The sequence below is a fragment of the Artemia franciscana genome, chromosome 18 (genome assembly GCF_032884065.1).
Source record: "Artemia franciscana chromosome 18, ASM3288406v1, whole genome shotgun sequence".
Lineage (NCBI taxonomy): Eukaryota > Metazoa > Arthropoda > Branchiopoda > Anostraca > Artemiidae > Artemia > Artemia franciscana.
This window is the reverse complement of record NC_088880.1, coordinates 19005150-19023721: the sequence shown is the minus strand read 5'-3', so window position 1 is coordinate 19023721 and position 18572 is coordinate 19005150. Positions and strand designations below refer to the sequence as shown.

The following is an 18572-nucleotide window of genomic DNA, read 5'->3' as shown; positions in this document are numbered from 1 at the left end:
AATTGAAACTTAAACGAATAAAAATTATTGCTTTGCAGCCTAGGCAATATATATCTAAGATTTAAAATATACAAAGCAACTGATGATATTTATTTATGTCTACAAATTATGCAAAACTGAGGGTCTACTAAAAAATAGGATTTTTTTTTAGAGTTGAAGCCATACAGGTTTTTTTCTTTATTTTTGACTACGCGAAAATTAAAGATTTTTGTCTCTTTTGCGTGGGTCTTGTGTTCAAACAATCTGTGGTAAAAAACTGATAAGGGGGCTATCCCCTCTTCGATACCTCGTTCTTTACATTAAAGTTTGAATTTGTCCTAATGCTTAAAGAACGACTCCTGAAACACAAGGACCGTTCAACTTGAATAAGAACCTTTCTTTAAGTACTAAAAAGTGTAGCATAAAGAGCGAGGTATTGAGCAGGAAGCAGGCCCCTTATCTATGGAATAATTTTTGTTAGTTTTAAGTTTTAATGTTGCTTCTTCCTTTCAGTTAAAAAAAAATATTTTTCATTTAATTTCAATTAAGCATAATGTGATAATTGTGCATAATACTACAGAAGTACAAACATAGTAAAATAACATTAGTGGGTATGTTGCACTATTTTCACATGTATATATTGCATAGGGCTCCGAAGCAATAATCTGTGTTACTAATAATAGTACATTATTACAAATGCACTATTGCAATTTTAATGATAATGCTCATCTAATACTACTATTAATGCTACTAATGTTGTTTTTTATATATAAGATAGGTTAGGTGGATAACCGTGAGTCATTATGTTTAGATATTTATTTATAAGATGTAAATCATAACAGGAATTTGCAGCACAAGTCCTTGGGACTTTTTTGCTGCAATAATTTATTAGTGTTGTCATTTTTATATATGTTTATATTGTGGATAAAAATAATACATACCTACCTACCTACCTACTAATGAAGATGGATATCAGATGCAAATAAATTATCAATTTGGGATCAGTTTAAGTAAAAACAAATTTTCAAAAATCTATAGCGATAATACTAGCAATCTATAGCGAAAAGAAAACCGAGTAATTTCCTTAAAATAAACCGGTAGAATAACCCATCCATTTTATTATAAGACTTAATATTCACCGTCAAAAAACTTCTCAAAAAGCGCTTCAGTTTCCTTTAGAAGTGCAACCAGCCATTTTATGTTCATTCTATTGGAACGACGGTTGGTCACGTGGCTATCAGCGGTTAGGACAAAAGCAACTTCTTCACAGGACAGTGTTATTGTTGCTAAATGTATTTCCAAGCCCCCCTTTTCTTTCGTTTAGTGGATTGATTCCGATTAGATTGTCACTTGACAGGCTAGATTCTGTCTCACTTCGATTTGTAATTAATTACTGTAATGTGCAAATATATATATATATATATATATATATATATATATATATATATATATATATATATATATATATGTTGCATGTTCAAAAGTCGGTAAACCTGACAATCTATTTATATGCACAGACAATGGGGCAGCGAAGAATATTGTATATTCGCAAGTTTTACGTAGTTAAAAACATATATATATCTATCTATATTCACAGGCGGGACACAACTACAATGGCGCGTAATGACTTACGTGCGCGGAGGGGCTTGGGGGGCCGAAGCGCACCCATCAACTAGGTGTTAGTGTGGCGCGAAGCACCACACCAACAGCTAATATATATATATATATATATATATATATATATATATATATATATATATATATATATATATATATATATATATATATATATATATATATATATAGTACTTTCAAAATTTGAACTTCAGCGTAAAGAGTGAGGCATTGACGAGGGGGCAAACCCCCTCATATACGAAATAATTTCTGTTCGTTTTAAGTTATAACGTTGCTCCTTACTTTCACTTGAAAAACTTGTATTTTTTTACATTTAATTGATAAAAAGCACCCAACCCTCCAGCAAATAAGCCAAAAAATAAACATCCAAAACTAAAAATCAATAACGACGAAAAAATGTACCAAGACATCCTATGAAATAGAAAGCCTTTTTAAGTAAAAAAAAATGAATTAAAATAATGAAATAAAATAATACATAATTAATTATTTGATTTAACTTTGAATCCTATCAATGGCCTTTAGTCAAGACCGTATTCAGGGGAGGGGTTTTAGGGGGTGAACCTTCAGCCTCCCCCCAAAAAAATGTTTTTCCGACTTGTAAAATCCTAATAAAAACGCATAGAACATTTTTCTGCCTTTTTTACCCTCTCCCCGAAAAAACACTCACCTAAAATCCTGGATACCTCTGCTTTTGGTGTAGCTTGACCTCTTTGAAGCGCACTTGACCTCTTTGAAGCGCATCCTTTTGATGCAATTACATAAAAAAACTAGTTTTTTTAGCTGAAAGTAAGGAGCGACATTAAAACTTAAAACGAACAGAAATTACTCCGTATATGAAATGGGTTGTCCCCTCCGCAATCCCTCGCTCTTTACGCTAAAGCTTTTAATTGTTTTAAAAAGCAGAATTGTGGCAAAGAGTCAAACTTTAGCGTAAAGAGCGAGGGATTGCGGAGGGGACAACCCATTTCATATACGGAGTAATTTCTGTTCGTTTTAAGTTTTAATGTCGCTTCTTACTTTCAGTTAAAAAAACTAGTTTTCTATGTAATTTCTGAACGTTTTTGAATTAATGCATGTTTGATTTTGGCTCTCCACATATAAATTATTAAAATGAAATTTGCATATTAATTCCTTTTTTGGCTAAATGGTTTTCTCTTAGTTTTGATCAGACGATTTTGAGAAATAAGGGATGGGGAAGGAGGCCTAGTTGCCATGCAATTTTTCAGTTACATAAAAAGGCAACTATGAATTTTAACTTTTAATGAATTTTTTTATTAGTAAAAAATATACGTAACTTAAGAATTAACTTACGTAACAAACTCTTATATTCTTTAATTTTTATTATGTATATGAGGGTGTTTGTACCCTCGTTAATACCTTGTTCTTTACACTAAATCGTAAGTTTTGTCCCAATTCTTTAAGAATGATCCCTGAATCAGAAAGGCCGTAGAATAAATAGTTGAAATTACTAAAAATACTATAGCATAAAGAGCGAAGTATTTATCTCCTCCTAAATACCTCGCTCTTTATGCTAAAGTATTCTTAGAACCCCTCATATGCGTAATAATCTCTGTTCGTTTTAAGTTTCAATGCTACTCTTTACTTTCAATTGAAAAACTTCCATGTTTATTTTTTCATTGTTTTTTTATAGTAATTTTAGAAAATCCTGCGCCCTTTTCATTGAATTTATGTTCCCCCATGACATATTTCTCCAAGGAAATATCCTCCCACATAGCCCCCTCTCCTCAACCCCACCCCCAAAACCAAAAAAAAAAATCCCCTGAAAACGACTGTACACTTCCCAATAACCATTATTATATGTAAACACTGGTCGAAGTTTGTAACTTGCAGCCCCTCCCCCAGGGACTGTGGGGGAGTAAGTCATTCCCAAAGACACAGTTATTGTTGTTTTTGACTATGCGGAACAAAATGGCTTTCTCAAAATTTTGATCTGTTGACTTTGGAGAAAAAATGAGCGTGGGAGGGGGTCTATGTACTCTCCAATTTTTTTGGTCACTTAAAAAGGGCACTAGAACTTTTCATTTCCGGTAGAATGAGCCCTCTTGCGACATTCTAAGACCACTTGGTCTATACGATGACCCCTGGGGAAAAGAAAAAAACAACAACAAATAAACACGCACCCGTGGTTTGTCTTCTGGCAAAAAATACGAAATTCCACTTTTTTGTAGATAGGAACTTGAAAATTTTGCTATAAGGTTCTCTGATACGCCGAATGCGATGGTGTGATTTTCGTTAAGATTCTGTGACTTTAGGGGGTGTTTTCCCCTATTTTCTAAAATAAGGAAAAATTTTTCAGGCTCGTAAGTTTTGGTGATAAAGACTAAATTTGATGAAACTTATATATTTAAAATCAGCATGAAAATCTGATTCTTTTGATGCATATTTTAGCATCAAAATTCCGTTTTTTAGAGTTTCGTTTACTATTGAGCCGGGTCGCTCCTTACTACAGTTCGTTACCACGAACTGTTTGACATGTTTATGTTCTCTTTTTAAGTAAAAAAAAATGTCATAAATATGGCTCACATGAATGTCCCCCGTATCTTTATGGCTTTGTTCAGTGCAAGTCCTGGTGGATGATGTTTCCCAATTTCTTTAGCTTGTGTCAATTGTTTTCGCTAAAAGTTAAACATAGTTCATCAAAGAAAAAAAAGACGAGAATTCTAAACGGCTAACAAAAAAATAAATATTTCCTTATTTTGTTTCAGAATTCATGGGACTTTTCTATTTATAATTTATGCCTCTGTTACTCTCACCTAACTATTAATGGGCCCTACCAATAAAAATGTACGACCTGAGCAGGAGACTACAAATACCAGTACCTAAGATAGAACATTTTTAGTTCTTACTGAAATTGAAAAGAATGTATCTAATTTGCTTTAATTTTTAAAGAAAAAACTCAGGTGATACTTGCGTAAAATTTTCAAAGTTTATCCACAAGTTTTGAAACATGCAGCACGATGAAATTCCTTTAGTTTCGGTTTTACTTTTGAAATAAAATAAAATTTCATTTGAGTTTCTACTTACTATACAACTATACTCTTTACTTTTATTTTATGCAATTGTAATTACAGATATAAGCAGGGTCGTCGCTTGGGGGGAGGGAAAGGGGGGACATTTACCCCACCCCCCACCCCCAATAATTTTATAAAAAATATACAGCCCTTGCCCCTAGACTATCCGAATTTGAACTCTTCTTGTCCCCCCCCAAATAAAAATGCTGGAGATTTTCCTCTGGATATAAGCCTACTAATTTGCTTTCAATATGAGTAATCACTTGATTTGTCTTTGTGAATGAGGTCACCTCATTAAAAATCATCAGAATTCTGTGTATTTATGAACTTCCCCAATAACAGAGAGAAATTAAATTTTAAATTTGTGTTTGAATGAAGCCTGTTGCCGAATTGATAATTTCTTACTGATGTGTTACTTTAGCTGTGTATATCTTCTGTATAGCTGTGTGTATGTGTTTATCTTCCTACTGTTTGAATAGTTGAAAAAATTCAGATTGGAATTTTAGCGCTGATGAGATATTTCCTGGAATATTTTGAAAACAGCTTCATATGGCAATTTTTGCAGCTTTTTTTAGTATGAACATTAAACAGACTAAAAAAAGAAAATAAAAATCATACTATGACTAAGTATAAGAAGAAAATGCAAAGTTCTCTCATAATTTTTTGTGATAATAACAAACATTTTTTCAGATATGGAAATTAGAAAAAAAGTAAAAACTAAATGTTGAGGTTTAAAAAATAAGATTTATTTTTACACTTGCTTTTGGGATTTACGCAAAATACGAGCTAGTTTGTCGGTAAGACCAACTGCAGGTGTATCGCTCATTTTGCCTACGATCCTTAACACAGCAAGATAACGTAAGGTTCATTTGTGCTTTACCTTAAGAGGCTTATCCTCTCATGTCCTTACCGAGTAAATTCTTAAGCACTTCTCTTCAAGTACTATTTAATCTTCATAAAGAAAATATTCCTCTACACTCAGTAAAAACATGCCGCGTAGGAAAGATGAGATGAAGAGTGTTTGACGAGATAACGCTAACGAAACAAGAAAGGTAAGGATTATTTAGGGGAGACTCAAGGTTTTCATCCTTTTACATTAAAATGGCTAGAAATCGTTTACAGAATGATTGTACTGTAAACATCAACAACAAGAAGAACAATAGGGAATTCTTTTCGCAAGACAGTGGAATTCTATATTTTAATGAATATTTCAACCCTATGTCCCAGGGCAGTCATCAGCAAAACCTAAATATATAAAAGAAAAGAGACTTCCAATAATATACCACCATTAAAACTAAAAAGAGAATGAGTCCTGGTTGAAATTCGCAGAAGCATTCTGGGACTGTTTTAAAATTTTCTTTTTAGTTTGGATGGTTGTATGTTATGGTAAGTCTCTTTTCTTTTATATATTTTTGATTTGTTGTCTGTTTGTTTTAAGTTTTAATGCTGTTTCTCACTTCTAGTTGAAAAACTTGTTGATTTTATTCAATTTAAGAAAAAGGGGAAGATCACTGTCCTACATTTCCATGTTTAAAAGTTGGCTTCAGTTGTATTGCATTATCTTTATGACTTCAATTGACACTGTTTTAGCCAATAACATAATTTTTTTAAGCTCATGTCAGAAAGGAAAAAAATAACCCCGCATTTTTAGCCGTTGTTGTATTTACCTGTGCTGCTATGCAAAATTTTAAGTCGGTAGAACGAACTCAAAACGTGATTGGTTCTTTTTACTAATTTAAGCAAGTATAAGGAACAGGGGTTATTTGGTTACCCTTTTCTTACAATTAAACTCTCGTTGTTTCTGTGACTGTACTCTAAGAAATGTCCGTTTTAAGGCTTTTATTCAGCTCTATTTCATTATACAGATAAAGTTGTTTTCACTATCCTGCACACACTTGCTTCAAGAGGATTTTAAAGGAATCATTTGAATTATTATTACTTTCCTTTATACTTAGAAATGTTATCCCTTCTTTCCACTCTTACTCACAGTTAGACTTACTTTGTCTCTCCACTAACTATCATAAATAAACTCCACATAACATCACATGCCTCTGCATATAACCTTGTCTGTCACTTCTGATGTATTGATGCCACTCTTCACTTTTAACAATTAAAATGAAACTGCAATGACCCTTATAGACCATATTATAAACTGAAGGACATAATTGTGACATACACAAACTATATTAGATCATAAATAAGTTTTGCATCACTCGGGCAGCCGTGCAATGGTTGAGAATCATGTCAAAACATAGAGAGCAAAATAATTGAACTCGCCAGAACCTGGGGGAGGTGAAAAAACAACTGATAAGAATAAAAAAGACAGAGAATATATCTCCTCTCTTTAGACCATATCTGGTCTTAGATTTACTCTCCTTCACCTTATTCAGACCAAATTTATGGGTACCTTGATGGTAAAAACCAATCAACAATTGCTATAACACGGTTAGTACTTGTCTCATATTTTGCATTTTTTGCAAATTTGAATACTTGCATAGGTTGCAAATCGTGTATGACATTTAGAGCTAAGTAAATATCCTGTTTTTAATTATCATACTTTGAATACACAAATATTATGTTTTAATTCTGAGCTACTGATTAGCAGCTTCTGTAGATGAGCTGCTTCATTTATCAGTTCAAAGGGAGCTGCAAGCTTCCTCGAAATTTTCAGGATTTAGTCACGTGCGGCTGTCCTTTATGCCACAGGAGACGAAAAGAAAAGTCAATTCACTTCTAAAGCTACCTGCTTTCTAAACTGCTGTGTATTCCCAATGGATTTTTAGGATTTTGCAGGGATAACTTTTTCAATTGGCTAGGTTAATTCTCAAGGGTAATAGAATGTTAGAAAGCTTACCCATGAAGTCTGCTAACATAAATTTAGAACTATGACAGTTAGTATAATGTGGCTGAGGAGTATATTTTTATTTGTAGAATTTGGCAATTTAAAGAAGTCAGAACAGACATTTTGAAACGATACGTCGAACGATACAATTATATATTTTAAAAAACAAATTCGTTAATGTAAATGTTATTGATTAAAGATAGACATTAGGGAAAACGCCATACCTTGAAGAATCACCCTATCTTTTCCATTATCAACTTTTTAGTTCGTGTGGCAAAACTGTTTATAATAAATTAGGAGACCTTACAATAACTTGTAGAGCTTGGGCAAGAGATCTTACTAAACTGCAAAAAAACTAAAAGCCAAATCCTATTTTCTTGGAAATTTTCAAAAAAGCCTATTTTGTACCGAAAACAGAGATATTCTGTTTTGATGTAATTTTACTTTCAATTAAACGAAGCAGAATTTTCTTTTTAAAGTTCCGGAAAGGATATTCCCTAATAACGTTCTAGCATACCTGTTTGGCAAACGGTGACAATAAGTTGAAAGGAATTATCATTTGAGTGGTTTGGCCGCTTTGGAAAATCCCGCATGGTACCATCCGTTTTGATTGACGAACTCACCGACAGAAGGGAAGTAACTTTCAGCGTTTTTATGGCACTTGGTATTAACCAAGTGACATATAGCAGTCGCCAATTCTGTCGGTCTGTCTGTCGGTCCCGGTTTTGCTACTTTAGGCACTTCCAGGTAAGCTAGGACGATGAAATTTGGCAAGCGTATCAGGGACCAGACCAGATTAAATTAGAAATAGTCGTTTTCCCGATTTGACCATCTGCGGGGGAGTGGGGGCCCGGTTAATTCGCAAAAAATAGAAAAAATGAAGTATTTTTAACTTATCAGCGGGTGATTGGATCTTAATGAAATTTGACGTTTGAAATGATATTGTGTCTCAAAGCTCTTATTTTATTTCCCGACCGGATCTGATGACATTGGGGGGAGTTGGAGGGGGAAAACCTAAAGTCCCGGTTTTGCTACTTTAGGCACTTCCAGGTAAGCTAGGACGATGAAATTTGGCAAGCGTATCAGGGACCGGACCAGATTAAATTAGAAATAGTGGTTTTCCCGATTTGACCATCTGGGGGGGGGGAGTGGGGGCCGGTTAATTCGGAAAAAATAGAAAAAATTGAGTATTTTTAACTTATGAGCGGGTGATTGGATCTTAATGAAATTTGATGTTTGGAATGATATCGTGTCTCAGAGCTCTTATTTTAAATCCCGACTGGGTCTGATGACATTGGGGGGAGTTGGAGGGGGGAAACCTAAAATCTTGGAAAACACTTAGAGTGGAGGGATCGGGATGAAACTTGATGGGGAAAATAAGCGCAAGTCCCAGATACATGATTGACATAATCGGAACAGATTTGCTCTCTTTGGGGTAGTTGAGGGGGGGGGGGAGTAATTCTTAAAAATTAGAAAAATGAGGTATTTTCAACTTACGAACGGGTGATCGGATCTCAATGAAATTTGATGTTTAGAAGGATATCGTGTCTTAGAGCTCTTATTTTAAATCCCGACCGGATCTGGTGATGGGGGCGGGGAGTTGGGTGGGGGAAACCTAAAACTTGGAAAACACTTAGAGTGGAGGGATCGGGATGAAACACGGTGGGAAAAATAAACACAAGTCCTAGATAGATGATTGACTTAAACGGAACGGATCCGCTCTCTTTTGGGTAGTTGGGGGGGGGGGGGTATTTCTGAAAAATAAAAAAAATGAGGTATTTTTAACTTACGAACGGGTGATCGGATCTCAATGAAATTTGATATTTAGAAGGATATCGTGGCTCAGAGCTCTTATTTAAAACCCGACCGGATCTGGTGACATTGGGGGAGGGGAGTTGGGAGGGAGAAACCTAAAAATTGGAAAACACTTAGAGTGGAGGGATCGGGATGAAACTTTGTGGGAAAAACACGAGTCCTAGATACATGATTGACATAACCAGAACGGATCCGCTCTCTTTGGGGTAGTTGGGGGGGGGGGGGTTAATTATGAAAAATTAGAAAAAATGAGGTATTTTAACTTACGAACGGGTGATTGGATCTCCATGAAATTTGATTTTTAGAAGGATATCGTATCTCCAAGCTCTTATTTTAAATCTTGACCGGATCTGGTGACGTTGGGGGAAGTTTGGGGTGGGGAAACCTACAATGATGGGAAACGCTTAGATTGGATGGATTGGGATGAAACTTGGTTGGAAAAATAAGCAGAAGTCTTGCATACGTGATTTACATAATTGGAACGGATCCGCTCAATTGCGGGGGGGGGGTAATTCTGAAAAATAAGAAAATGACGTATTTTTAACTTACGAAGGAGTGATCGGATCTTCATGAAACTTCATATTTAGAAGGACCTCGTAAATCCGATATCTTATTTTAAATCTCAACCGGATCAAGCGTAATTGGGGGGGGGGCAGTTGGGGGGGACCGGAAATCTTAGAAAATACTTAAAGCGGTGAGATCAGGATGAAACTGGATGGGAAGAATAGAAACCTGTCTAAGATACGTGACTGACATAACTGGACCGGATCTGCTCTCTTTGGTGGAATTGGGGGGGGGGGGGGGTAATATTGAAAATTGAGGTATTTGTAACTTACGAAAGGGTGACCAGATATTAATGAAATTCGATATTTAGAAGGATCTTGTGCTTTAAAGTTCTAATTTCAAATTCCGACCAGATCCTGTGACATTCGGGGGAGTTGGAGGGGGGAACCGGAATTCTTGGAAAACATGAAAATTAGAGTATTTATATCTTACGAATAGATCATCGGATCGTAATGAAATTTGATTTTTAGAAGGAATTCATGTCTCAGAGCTCTTATTTCAAATCCCGACCAGATCTTTTGACATTGTGGGGATTTGGAGGGGGAAATCTTGGAAAAACACTTGGAGTGTAGGAATCGGGATGAAGCTTGGTGGATAGAATAAACAAATGTCCTTGATACGTGATTGACAGAATCGTACTGGATTCGCTCTCTTTGGGGGAGTTGGGGGGATGGGTTCAGTGATTTGGCGAGTTCGGTGCTTCTGGACGTGCTAGGGCGATGAAAATTGGTAGGCGTGTCAGGGAGCTGCACAATTTGACTTGATAAAGTCGTTTTCCCAGATTCGACCATCTGGGGGGGGGGGGCAAAAGGGAGAGGAAAAATTAGAAAAAATTAGGTATTTATAACTTACGAGTGGGTGATCGGATCTTAATGAATTTTGATATTTAGAAGGACTTTGTGACTCAGAGCTCTTATTTTAAATCTTGACCGGCATTAAGCCTCTTATTTTCCTTTTTAAATCAATCTATTGATTCATAGAATTTTCTTAGAGCTCATACCAAATGATCTCTTGGCTCTTAGCTCTTCTCGCCTCGTCACAAGTGCCATATGAGCTCTTAGCTCTTGTTTCTAAAGCAAATTTCACAGTCAAACCCAAATTCCCGATAGCTTTGATGATAGGCAGTCCCCTGAGAGAATTTTCTAACAGACTCTTTGTCTTTGAGACTGTCAGCCTATGCTGAGGTTCTCAAAATGATTTTTAAGGTATCGTATAGCCTTAGCCATTGGTTACTAACAGTTTAGTATTTAGATTACACGGTGTCTCAAAATTAATCGTAGCAAAGTTCAAAACCATGAATAGTAGCCGCTCCAGTAGCGGCTACTATTCTTTATTCTCTTTTGGACATAATTGCTAACACAACCAGCAAAATTGAATTTGTGTTGCTACTATAATTTGTCATTCCCGCATAGCATGCTTCTCGATTGTCTTGTATTAGACAAAGGGTAGGGGAGGTACCCCATGTAATATCAGTATTGCTGTTTTGCCTACCCTACATTCCTTCTCTTTTCCACGAATCTCTCTTTCTGGTTTTTTTCTCTAATTTTCTTCTTCGCAAGAAAGTATTACCTAATGCAACATATTGGAGAAACGGAGTAATCATAAGTCCAAAAGAACTGAAACCAGTGGCTTTTGTAAAAACTATTAAAATATCCAGAAGTTCCTGGAATTATAGCCAACGCTCCTCCCCAGAAGCACACGGGTCAACACACCAGCAACGTGCCGGTTTCTGAAACAACGAGGCATGCCGATAAGGAATTTTAAATAAAAAAAAATAAAAAAAATAGAGACCACAACATTTTGCATTTTTCTGAAATCAGAGCTGGTTTGAGTTTTTTTTAGAGAATTTAAATCTCATATCCATTGCAGGGTCGGTGAAATATTGTTGAGAGCTTTATAAATTAGCCTTTTACTTTCTGTGGGCCACTTAGGGACTTTCCTTGTTGTAAAAAGCGTCCTGTTTTTTGCGTCGGCTTCGTATTTAAGGGTTGAACTTTAAACCAGCTTTACCCTATTCTTCGCGTATTTTACTGCATATGATATTATTTAGGATATTTATTTGTGAAAAAAAAACGGACCATGGCGAATTAAAGATATATTTACACACACACACACACACACACACAAACAAAAAGAGAATAAAAAATGTACCACTATTCCAAAAAATTTTCTCGATGCGCCATTTCTACACTGAATAATCTGCAACAGTTTTTTTATAATAATAAAATTTCCAATTTCTGAAACTCCAAAAAACCACCCCTCTTCCCCTTTTTCTACTCCATATACTTCCTTTCTCAAACCTCCCAACTCTACACAATCAACGAAAATATGGAATAAATCTTTATCCTTTTCTAGATACATTGGACAAAAATAATGACCCTCTTCAACCTTTATCATACCCAATTGTTTTCTCTTATCACCAAGCAGTAAAAAAAAGCAAACAAAACCAAAGACCGCATATTAATGTGCACTCTTAAAAAAAATATTGTGGCGCTGTATTTAGATATATCTAACAGTTTAAAGGGATGCCAACTTTAATTTCTGAAGCAACTAGGCAGTGGCGGCAAAGGAGGGGATAGGGAAAGTTACTGGCCAACCAAAATCTTTTGCCCCCCATATATTTCTAGAAATATCATTCAATTGCCGCCAGGAAGGTACTAATTCACCATGGTGAAATTGATTTTAGTATTTGTTCACTAAGTCACAGCAAAAATGGCAATTTTATCTTAATTGTGACCCAGTTTCAGAGTAATTAAAAGAGAAGTTCTGAAAAAAAATATAAAACGCTGACGAGACCCAAAACGAACAGAAATTACAATGAGAAGTCTTATCAAACTTAAAACAAACAAACAAACAGCGCAAACATAATTGGGTCCACCTCCCCCCCCCTACACTTAAGCGTTCTAAAGGCCAGGGTCTCATTCCAATCTGGAGTGACATGGACGAACCATGTTTCCAAAGTAACTGCTAGAAAGTAAATTTCCTTTGTAAATAAAGAAGTTCATCGCAAAAGGGGAAGACCACCTGCTACAAATTTACTTTGTGGCCTATCGACCATACAATCGCTTTCAAAACAAGTCTACACCATTGTCAGGACCTTCGGGAAATAATCCTATGAAAAACTAGCATCATTTGTTATACGTTTGTATCAGAGGGGGGAAGTTCTTTGTTAGCAAAAAGGGACAATTTTTGTTACACTTGTTTACATGTGATGAATAAATAAGGTTTAATGGCCCGATTATTACTGCAGGAGGGAGGAATTTATGGCTGTATAAAATAATACTGAGTATCTTCAGGAGATAATTGATTACTTCCATTTAGTGGAATGAGCAACCTTAAGTAAAGACATAAAATGAATGAATGATGCAGCTTATTCAAATATAATTATCTATTTTAGGATAATATGCAGCCATACCCTAGCTAGGTAAGAGTATTAGGTGCAATTATCTAGGAGAGGGTATGAAAATGGAGCCCCCTAATTAGTATTTGGAAATACACAGAAGCAAGTTATTAAGAAGCCAATTTAACTAGGCATTTCTCAAAAGCCCTGTAAAAAAAAAAAATCAAAATAAAACTGACATGTGGCGATTTTTCATTTAAGTAAATGGAGTAAATCAACAGAAGAATTAAATATTTTATAGAAAAGAACTATCAAAATAGGGGGTTATTGGCAAATACGTGTAAGCTATGAGAAACCATGGAAGTCAGGGGTATTTGGAAGGTAAAATCTGTGTCGCTTCAATAGCCAACCACTTATGTGCCTGTCATGAAACCAGCCATACACCTCTTCAAACTTTCATAAAGTCCAAAGGCTTAGTCCAATGACAACGCTAAAAAAAAAAAATTGGAAAAACATTAAATAGTTTGGCATAGAATGTGAAAAAAGAGATAAATACCCAAAGACCTTTCATTTCTTCTGTTTTTGTTTTCATTTTGCGCAAATAGTGGTGTAGCTACGGTAAAAACGAAAGAGAAGAAAAAATATTGAGAAATTAAGCCACTTCCTTAAATTAAATCAGCCACTTCCTCCTTGCAAATATGTCCTGTATGTTTAACTCCAAATTTGTAGTTTCTGGTTCGAGGTCTATAAATTGTAAAATATTCCTTTCAAACTCTAGATTTCATAAGCAAACGTTAATTGAGATGGGGGGCACGGTATATTTTATTTTATATTCGAAATAGAAGTTTTTACTTGGTACAGAGTGATGGTTTCTCTCATCTTTTTTTGTATTTTTTTGCTTCATTGTGCAGAGCAGTTCTGCGTTACAAGTTAGAGACCTATTATAGCGCAAGTTAAAAGGTTCAATGCCCTTTTCCAGATTATAAATCCATCGCAGGGTAGCTAATCACCTTTTCAGTGCCTTTGCACTCCCGGGCGCCACAGGAACTTATATAACACCAATTCAAAATTTGATTATATAAAATTTTATCAGAACCCCGGAAAGGTAATATGACGTGCCTCTAAGAGTCACAAGATTCCTGATGCCCTGAAGGAAAAGGTGTCTATTAATACAAATAGTCCGCTTAATTTTATATGCATATTCAACTTTTCTGCACAATTTAATAGAAAAGTGGAAACAGAACTTTCAATTAGGTAGTCTAATAGGTATTCAGAATGAACTAATGACAATCTATTCGCTGGTGGTAATTTCTGTCCGTTTCAAGTTTAAATTTATTGTTAAGTCTAATTTTGTTTGTTTTAGACGTCGTTTCTTTATTTATAGTGATTTCTTTTTAGTTTTAGGTTTGATTGGCTTAAAAATACATTTTCCAAAAAATAGCATTTTTATAACGAAAAATAAGGGCAACGTTAAAACCAAAAACAAGCAAAAATAAATTCAAACAACATTTCAAAATTAAAACGCACAGATGGATTAATAAGTGAAATCCAAACCGAACAGAAAATAAAATGAATAATAACATTAAACATAAAGATAACAAGTAGTTCTATACATGAATATTTAAATGCTAAAATAAACAAACATTAGAATGAATCATCAAGTCAAACTTAAAACTAACCAAATTACCAAATACCAGCTAACAGCACAAATTACCAAAATAAGGGCATGGCTAAGAGCCAGACTATGATTTACACATTATTGAAAACGATTTATGTTTCGAGCAGTAGATTTTCTAATTGTCATAACATCAACAATACCAAAATGATATCAGAAGTTTAATCAGCGATCCCAATTAAGAGCTACCACAAATAAGAGTGGGCTAAAGCGCGCGTGAACAGTTAGAAGACAAAGCAAAATTACAATGAATGAAATCACGGAACGTGTTAATTTAGAATGTGTGAGTCTATGACGGGTAGACAGGAAAGAAGAATTAATGTTTATAATCTTTGACACGTGCAAAATTACACAAGATGAAAAATGACTTTGAACAGGTAAAAGCAAAAGGCAAAGAACAAAAAACAGCAACAAAACACATTGAATTGCAAACGAAAATGTGACTCAAAACTAAAGAATAACACATTAATTATGCTATTATGTAATTTAGATATTTGATAAAATTACAATTGAATTAGAAGCGAGTAATTTAGCGTTTTTAAAGGATAAACAGGAAGTATCTATGAAAAACAGCTCTGAACAGCTAAAGAAAAAAGTTTGGAACAAGAAACAGCAACAAATCACATTGAATTTCAACCGAAAATGTTACTTAAAACTAACGAATAACACGATAATCATATTACTGCGAATATTGATATTTCAGAAAATTACAATTCAATGAGAAACGATTGAATTCAGCGTCTGTAAAGGACAAGCAGACAAGGGAATTGAATTAACGCCAGAATCCCTTAATTCAACTGAAATTGCTTATTTGCCTTGCCACCCTATGACTTGAAACTAAAGAATAAAACAATGATTATGCCAAAGCGTATTTTAGATCCTTCAGAGGGTATAGGCATTGGAACATTCCAAAGTCGGAAGTAATGATTTATAAAAATGAAGGGCAAACGAGATCTGCGGCTGGAATACACGTGACAACCAGCATCACAGTGAACACATCGAATCGTAAATGCAATCTGAGATTAGAAGAGAAGCAACAGTGAGAATCACAACTAGTCCCGGAAGAAAACATATCCTTTGAAATGGATGATTATTTGATGCATTAACAATAAGGAGGAATTGAATTCACGCCAGAATTTCTTAACTCAATTGAAATTGATAATTCAACACCTCTTGACTTAAGACTTTCGAATAACGAATATATATATATATATATATATATATATATATATATATATATATATATATATATATATATATATATATATATATATATATATATATACTTTTTTAAACTAGCAACTGTTTATTTATTTAGGTATTAATGTAATCATAATTTTTTCATTAAAACGATTTTGAATAAATCCGAACAGCTAAGGCAATGAGCGTTACAAAATGTCTGATGTAATGATGCATGAAAATGAAGCACACGAAAATATGCGGCTAGAAGACATGCAACAACAGCATCACTACAATATCAATTTATCCATCTCAATGCCATAGCAAGACTCGAAATCAAATTTTTGACAGTAAAATGAAGTGAAAAGTTTGCTTTCAGCCCCGTCGTGACAGCACAATCCTGATATATCATTTCGACAGCCTAAAGAAGTTAGGATTTTAATTTTCCCTCCTTGTTATTGCGAAAAGAAGATTTTCGCCTCCTAGTTGGCTTTTGTGGCAATACGACAGATTCCCTTGACAAACCTAAATTTAATTAAATACTTTTAGGCGGTATGCTTCATTAGTAAAATCTAACAGAGACTGCACAAATTAACTAAAACCTTGTTTCAAACGTGTTTGCAAAACGAGACAGTCTTAATAATTGAAAACTTATTAAAGCTCAACTACAAAAAGCAATTATAAAAAATAACTTTCGTCTTAGCCCAAACCAGAGCAAGCGGTCCCAACGACAAAGCAGCCGATTCAGGGGTCATTCTTAAGGAATTGGGACAAAATTTAAGATTTAGTGTAAAGAGCGATGTATTGACGAGGGGGCAAAAAGTAATAAAAACGAACGAATTTAGAAGTTCGTTACGTAAGTTAATTCGTAAGCTACGTATATTTTTACTAAAAAAATCACTCGTGAAATCAAAAGTTCTAGTTGCCTTTTTAAGTAACCAAAAAATTGGAGGGTAACTATGCCTACTCCCATGCTCCTTTTGTTCTCAAAATCGTCTGATCAAAACTATGAGAAAGCCATTTAGCCAAAAAAAAAACTCAGTATGCAAATTTCATTTAATTATTCATGTGCGGAGAACCAAAATCAAAACTTGCATTAATTCAAAAACGTTCAGAAATTAAATAAAAAGAAAGTTTTTTTTAACTGAAAGTATGGAGTGACATTAAAACTTAAAACGAACAGAAATTACTCCGTATATGAAAGGGGTATTTTTCCTCAACGCCCTGCTCTTTACGCTAAAGTTTTTTACTGTTTGAAAAATAGAGCTGAGAGAAAGAGTCAACCCTTAGCGTAAAGAGCGGGGCGCTGAGGAGGGAATGACCCCTTTCATATACGGGGTAAATTCTATTCGTTTTAGTTTTAATGTTGCTCTTTACTTTCAGTTAAAAAACTTGTTTTTTTATTTATGTGCAAAAGAAACAAGGTCGTTGATAGCTGTTTTTCCACATTGTCATTATTTAGATTTGTAAATCAACTGTAGTCAAAAAAATATTGCAACGAAATTACCAAATTCAACAAAATTGCCAAATGTCTGTACAAAGCCTTGGACCATACCCAGGTGTTAGGCAGTGAGAAGGGGGAATTGGATTTAGTAATCTGGGATGGCTCGAAAATTCAATGAATGGTAACATTTCGAGTGAAATGAAGTAGAATTTTTGTTGTAATAATGTTTGCCTATGAAGGGGGGATGAACAGTACCGCAATTGACACAGGCACAAAAAGAGCAAATAATAATATCAGCAAACTTAGTGTTAGCCATATGGCTATATCCAAGCATTAGGAGAGGTGGCTAGGATATATTTAAACTTGAATTGACCCTCAAGATAGAATAGATAGACATTTTCTGACTGTAATGAAGTGATGATTTTGTTAATATTGTGTTTAATTCGGAACATGAAATACATTGAACTGCTGACACAGCTAGTTTTGAAGTATTCACCGAATTACCAGTTTCAATATTCGCTTTCAGTCTAATCGTCCTAGCTTATCTGTAAAAGTTTGTTTATTTCGTTGAGGAGCAATATTTTTGTTTTATTTCTCATCAAAGGTTGATTCATTTTGACAATTCACACTAATTTGAAAATAAAAACAACAAATTTTTTATACGGCATTTGTTTTCATTTAGGGACTCCAGAGTGGATGGCATTCTGGAATATAGTTAGGCTACAAGAGACTGTGAAAATCCAATGAATAGAGATGTTCTGCAAATTTGAGCGTTCGGAATTGGGCAGCTGAGATGGGCATCACTACCATCCAAAATACATTGAGAAAACAGAGCACAACTTTCATTGCGGACATTCGTGATTGTTTTGACTAAACCACTACCAAAGTCCGACTTTGCAAATCTAATTATTTCCTCAAGGCTAGAAATACTACTACCACTACTAACAGCTCATTGTAGCATCAGTGTGCCTGAAGTCCAGACAGCTGCGCACACTCCTAACCAACCTCAATTTATTCAAGCTTTAACTCATCCTTTTCTTAAAGCCTCATTTTACTCTATTCAGGGG

At 34.7% G+C, this 18572-nt stretch overlaps 1 protein-coding gene across 1 annotated transcript in view; it reads left to right on the top strand.

The window, feature by feature from the left end:
• LOC136038708 (paired mesoderm homeobox protein 2A-like) overlaps positions 1–18572 on the top strand; it is a 65101-nt gene that overhangs the window by 28479 nt on the left and 18050 nt on the right. The window lies entirely within an intron of this gene.